At 40.2% G+C, this 6,585-nt stretch overlaps 1 long non-coding RNA gene across 2 annotated transcripts; it reads left to right on the plus strand.

Moving 5' to 3' along the window:
* Nucleotides 1-445: 445 nt before the first annotated feature.
* Nucleotides 446-4,959, plus strand: LOC147316749 (uncharacterized). 2 transcript variants are annotated; one of them, XR_015131724.1, is made up of 4 exons: nt 446-612; nt 4,239-4,358; nt 4,643-4,701; nt 4,881-4,959. It is a non-coding gene; the product is annotated as an uncharacterized LOC147316749 (long non-coding RNA). The 2 variants fall into 2 exon arrangements; XR_015131723.1 differs by lacking the exon at nt 446-612 and adding an exon at nt 3,764-3,839.
* The last annotated feature ends 1,626 nt before the right edge of the window (nt 4,960-6,585 follow it).

Consider the following 6,585-nt stretch of genomic DNA (forward strand, 5'->3'; position numbering starts at 1 on the left):
CTTCGTTCCCATGGTAACGAAGGGATACACATATTTATAAAGGAGAATGCGCTTCTATCTGATTCTATCTGAAAAACCGTTGAGAAGTGCTGTGGTTTTTAGCCCCACTTATTTGCGCTCTTCCTCTCCTTCATCGGGTGCAGCTTCACCTAGGGATGGATGAACACACACACACACACACACCCACTGCTCCACCCCTCCCCTGATGCTGCTCAGCCACAAACCACACCCCGCCACAGGCACGTGCAGAGGGGGGGCTAGAGGGGCTTGAGCACCCGCCCCTTTCCTGATGGGTGCCCAAAGTGCCCTTTTGTTGAGGCAACTTTTTAAAAAAAAATTATTTTTTTTTTTTATGTGTGTGTGTGTGCGTGCGGAGTCTTGTCTCTGCCCATCAACAATAATATTTAACTATTAATCACAGTTTTGCTAAATAAAAGGATCTGGCTTGCATCAGTCACATGATCACATTTAACCAATGATCGCCCTTGACGGCAGAACGCGCTGGTTACGAGCCGGGAACGAGCTCACAAAGAGCACGCGCATTTGTTGCGGTCCGGAGCTGTAGGAGAAACACAAGTTAACTCAGAGACACAGACTGATGCGACAAACCCAGTAAGTAGGTGCACAGCGTGCACTGTAGTGTATAGCACCCAGGAGTATTAGCTTATTACGTACACGTTGGTAAGTTGTCTTGTGGCAACTGACGAACTGAAACAAACGAGCGTGCTGTGTGTGCAACAGCGCGACAAACATTACCTGTCCTTTTATTAACTGCACAAGCAGTGCTGGTCACAGCTGCTGGCTACCTGTGTAAGGCTGTCATGGATCTGTAGCTCTGTCACCGTTTTAGGGAACATATTTAGTTTTAAAGTAAGTTTCCGGGCTTTTCCTGCCTTTCTGGAGGGATTATATTTCACTAAAAAACGATCTAATATGCATGTCCACATAATAATTATTATAATTATAATATATTAAAAACACACGCTGTATTTTAAAGAACATACATTAAGAAGCAGATTATATTAGATTTATATTTTAAATAAGACAAAAGTTGGATTTTACAGCAGTAAAATGATTGTATCTCTGCAGTTTAAAAATGTAATAAGCTTTGCCCCTGCACAGAGTGGATAGTGAAACAAATGGAATCATCATAAATACATTATTTCATATTTATTACTTCCCCCTCCTCATTGCGTTATTATTGTAGCTCTAGTAATAAATAATAATGTAAGGATTATGGATCAGCACCGTGATGCCCATAGTATATACAGTATTCTGAAGACGGTCTAAAATGTCACTGTGTGTGCGTGCATGTGTGTGTTTTATTTAGATGGATTTTTTTTTAAAAAATATTACTCATGATATAACATTGTCCAGACATGCCTGGTAAGGACATGAGGAGGAAACAGCAGGAGCTGTGTGAGGCTACTAAAGGCAGTGCTATAACATTTTTCTGTCATCATTTTATTATAGATTAAGTGCAAGAGTTGTTAGGTGTGGATAATTAGATTATAGTTTATTGCAATAGCAAGTTGTGCCTTCAAAGGAGCTTGCAAAGACTACGATGACCTGGATGACTGAGAACCTTCACAGACAAGTTGTGCCTTGTTCTCACATAGCAAGTGGAGAGTGATATATGAAATGATGGGATGGAAGGAAGAAGAGAAGCAAAGAGTGATTCACAGGCAGAGCCTAATTTATTTCTCACAGTTTTTTGTTGCCTTATGGTTCCAAGCGCTGTCACCAATCTTTGCATTTTGTTATTATCTCATGACACTTGTTTAATCAGCTACCATCTCTCCTGTGGACTTTTTAATGTCTACAGTCTCAGATCAACACAGCCCTTCTCTTCCCATATTAGATTCTTGATGAATGTGTGTTGTTGTTATTCAACCTGGTTCAATGTGCCCCTTTTTAACTTTGAGCACCCGTCCCTTTAAACCTCTCTGCACGGCCCTGCCCCGCCACAGTGCTTTTCAGATTTTTAAAATGTAGTTAATGAATTATTCAGTGTGTTTCAAACTAAACTGTTTATAAAACCAACAAAACCCCTAAAAATTAATCTTAACTACGTGTTTTGTCAGTTACTCAAAACATTTTTCTAAATGAGATAATATGTGGTTTGTGGCTCAGCTGCAGGGAGGGCTTTGGCTGGTGGGTTCAGGGTGTGGTGTCAGGGGATGCTGACCCACACGGCTGTTCTGCATCATCTGATCATGTTGGGACTGTGTGCTGCACGGGAAGAAGGTGGCTGGAAAACTGCACAAGCAGAAGAAACCAACGACAAACTGTAAATAAAAGCATCTACGTGCTTGTAACATGCATGCTTTACACCCTAACTGTTTATTAAGCATAACAAGGTTTTAATAAAATAGACATTGATTTCCTTAAACAATTTAGAAGAAAAAATAGCAGTCATCATAAAGCTAACAAAAAAAAACACGGAAAAAATGCCTGAATAGCACAAGTGATTAATGCCATCAAGCTAATGCTAAAGAAGCAGCAGACAATGACAGGTCAACATAAAATAACTAAATCTTAAGGAATGAGTAATAACATAATGTATGATTAACTATATTTCACATTTATGAATGAATTACATTTTTCAGGTTTATTATCATTATGATTCAGACATAATGCAGCTGTAAAGATCACATTTAGTAGCAAATTTCTCATCAATAGAACCCAACTGTCATGGTCCGGGTGAGCACGGGGTTTTTCCACTCCGCTGGGTTCTACCTTCAGGCAGAGACTCCAATCAGCTTCCACACCTGGTTCCAATCAAGTCACCTGCATATAAGACCAGCATTCACAACAGACCTCTGCCAGATCTTCTGCTAACCCATGTCAGTGCTAGGCTGCGAACCCCTTGTGAGAACCCTCAACTACTGCTTTTCCCTCACCGTGTTTTTCTTTGTCATAGGACCCACCTGGCAGTCACGTTTCCCGAACTACTCTCATCTCCGCCTGGACGCTGGTTCTGTCATCTGGTTTCTTCCTCTCCACCATCGGACTACACCTGCCTGCCTCCCTGCCAAGTCCCTCACTCCACGCATATTCTGGATCCTCTCTGGACACTCCTCACCCGGAACCCCCTGGACACCCCTTCCTCGCATGACACTTTAAACCTGCAACGCGTAAGCCCTAACCTCCATAGCCTAATCCTGCAGCTGTGATTCACTGGACTGCCACTGACTACTTGTCTCTTCTCATTATAGTGACTGCGTACCTCCATCCAAGCCGCTGCCCCTTTTTCCATCCGTGAAATCCAGCACCTAGCCATAGCACTCAGTTTCATGTTCACAGTTTGGCCTCACAGTTCACAGTTCATAGCATTTCATAATTCATAGCATTCATAGTCTCTTGTTGTGTAATTTCACTAGACACTTGTAAATAAAGCACTGTGTTCACGCCCGTTTGCCTCCCTCTGTGTCTGCATTTGAGTCCACACCCACAGCCGGGCCCTCTCGGCCGTAACACCAACACTAATTATATTTGATTTGGAGAGAATTAGAGAGATAGAGAATTAAAAAACACAGCATGGTACATTATTACAAATAAGGCACTCCCACATCAAAAGTAAAACTTGGAAGCTTTGTGTCTCTGTCATTATTTCTTCTGCCATACAGCTACACCGCTGGAGCATGGTACACAGAAGTCGCTTTAAAAAAATACATTTAGTATAGCTCTTCAGGCATAGAAAACATAACTTTACCTTACATCGAGGACAAACAACAAATTTACAATTCCACTTGCTGTACTCAACCAGGAGGTGAGACAGGGACGGATAGAAGGACATCCGTGGACTTCCTCCAATGAACCAAAGGTTATCTGGGCAGGTTTGTAGTGTTTTTAGTGATTTTCACAGCAGTCTTTCCAAGGCCGTGGACTCTCCCATTCCCTCAAACACTGCAAGCAGAATTCAAACGGCTGTCCATTTACTGCTGTGCACACTTTACAGAGGACATTCAAATCTGATCCATTCTCTCTTATCACAATGGATCTGCATTCGGGACACTACAGGGAGACCTCCCTTATGGGGATGCTGCTGACATATTATAAATTGTTATATCTATATTTAGCCTAATGGTAAGGAGAAATATTACTTTTTTCCACTGTCGAGATCCTTTGAGATCAAAGTGGATCAACAGCTTCACCAAATGAAGCACTATAAAAACTGCACAGGAAAAATATCCCTAACTTCACCTGTGATCACACGGTAGTTTTCTGTTGCAAAGGGAACAAAGAGAAAGACTTCACTGAGTGAAAAAGGATGAAGATACAAGCTGGTGATGATCCAGTGCACCTGGTCTCAGGACGTGAAGAAAAAGCCTGATCACCTTCTCCACAAAAACAAGGTGAGCTTAATGTTATGATTGATTTTAGCTTTTCAAGTTATGTATGTTACTTTCATAATAGTCACAGATTATATTGCAAACGCAGTGATTGCTGTTATGTGTATGATGACCAAAACTCTCTAAAAAACTGTTATTTCTTGCTGGCTTTCAATGGAAGATTATACCCATCCATTCAATTGAATTTGTTTTGAAGTCTTTTTCTGCTTTGATTGAGCTTGAAAGTCAAAAACACCACCAACAAAAAACTTTTAAAACTGCTTTTTGTTTCCTTTTTTCCTTTGAAGAAATCCTGAGCAGGAGGAACCAAACAGCTAAGAGCATCTTGACCACAGTGGGGGAAAAGGTGTGCACTGAGGATGATTTTGAAATATTAACTTTGTTGTCACTGCTAAGGAGTTTTGGACACAGGAGTGTGTTTAAAATGTGTGCATCTTCAGTGGTGTTCAGGGAACCTGACATAATAGTTTTTGACATGTTTAAATATTTTGTGAGGTTCATCTCTGTCCTCTGTTGTGTGTGTAGGATATCTTATGGCTGAAGTCCGGCTGACTGTCGCTGGGAAGCTATTGGTGAACGACTCTGCATCTCTATCTGAATATGGGCTCAAGCCCTCGTGTGTGGTGCAGATGGTGGTGAAGGTCCACAGAGGCTGACAGAGACCAGCAATATGATACATCCAAAGGACAAAATGCATCATCTTTGCTAACTGGCACTGAACTGTGTCGTCTTTGATCTTTGGTTTTCTTCTACACTTAAACATACAGCTCAATGAAGCATTAAATGTAAGCGACTGTATAACTTACTTGTTATAATAGTCTTACAGAGTAGGCCTTGAGATGGAGAGGATAGATGCAGCTTCAGTAAAAGACATTTTCAGGGAAAGAACATTTTCCAGTTCCTCTTTGGAAATTTGAATATTGTGAAAAATGACTTGAAAAAACATGTTTTTAATAAGGCTTGGAGCTAAATGTGGAAAAATGTTGCTACTAATTCCAGCATCATTCAGTTTACAAACGGCGTCCCATTGAATAACTGGAATCCCCCCTCCCCCATTTTCACATAATGTGAAGCCATCCAGTGGGATGGTTCACATTTTTGAAACTCCTGATATTGCGTGAAATCCCTTTATGCACACTTTGACTACAAGGGGTAGCCGACAAGCATTAAAAAAGGATAATGTTTTTAAAAATGGGAAGAGCAACCAAATTATAACATAACATTAAAGTGAGCATGTGCTACACACCTCCTGCATGAATCAATAAATTCAGATATATTTAATCAGTGATGCAAAATCTTACAAAACATACTTTGGTTTTGTCGAGTGGACTCTTGCTGCCTTTAGCAGAGAGTGCTAATTCTGGGACTGGTGGATGCTTACAGCACACAGTATATGAAGAAAACTATAAAGATGTTTACATACAGCCTATAAACATGGAGTGATGGTAATACAACCACAAATTTGTTTCACAGCTGAAATTAATCAGATAAAAATAAAAACTGCATTATTTTTTAATGCTGTGCCACTGGTATTCTATTTGTACTTGTCTAGATTTATACTCCTCTACACCTCTTTAGATGCTGTATTGCTTTAAAACATTGATGTGAAGATACCAGTGCCCATTCTGCTGGTTAAAAAAATAAGAAGGTAATCTTTAAATACACCAAATGTTCAGGTACATCCTGAAGGGTGCAATATTCCACACAGGCAGGAGGGGTCACTGTTTGAAAACAGTTGCAGGTCAGCTAAAGTACATACAATGGCATAACACTGCAAACCAGGGATACTGGTTAAATGACCATAGGGAGATTTTAAATGGAAAAAACTAACAAAAGATCAAAATACATATGTACATATTACTCACAAATCATATCAAGTTTGAACTCTTTTTTTTTTAGGGAACAGAAGTCAAATTAACCATGGGTTCAATCTGGTTACAAAAAACTTTCTTCACATTAATAAATACATTACTCATACGTCACCTGCATGTGGGTAAATCCTAGAGTCATACAGGAAGCAGCGGAGCCAGCTTCCTAGGCCTATACTGATATGTGTGTGAGCACATGGTTCCTGACAGTTATTTTGTATCCGTAATCATAATGCAACAATCAAAAAGAGAGGTGTTTGGATAAACTGTTATTTATTTTCAGGCTGTTTTTTCAAGATCCAGTGCATTTAACAGTGCATTGAAACATTTGATGCTGTGACGCAAAATTACCTAAACACCAA

This window comes from Aulonocara sp. 'chitande type north' Nkhata Bay, linkage group LG12 (assembly GCF_057382095.1).
Source record: "Aulonocara sp. 'chitande type north' Nkhata Bay isolate Kocher_YH1m ecotype deep benthic linkage group LG12, A_spYH_male_GT1.1, whole genome shotgun sequence".
NCBI classification, from domain to species: domain Eukaryota; kingdom Metazoa; phylum Chordata; class Actinopteri; order Cichliformes; family Cichlidae; genus Aulonocara; species Aulonocara sp. 'chitande type north' Nkhata Bay.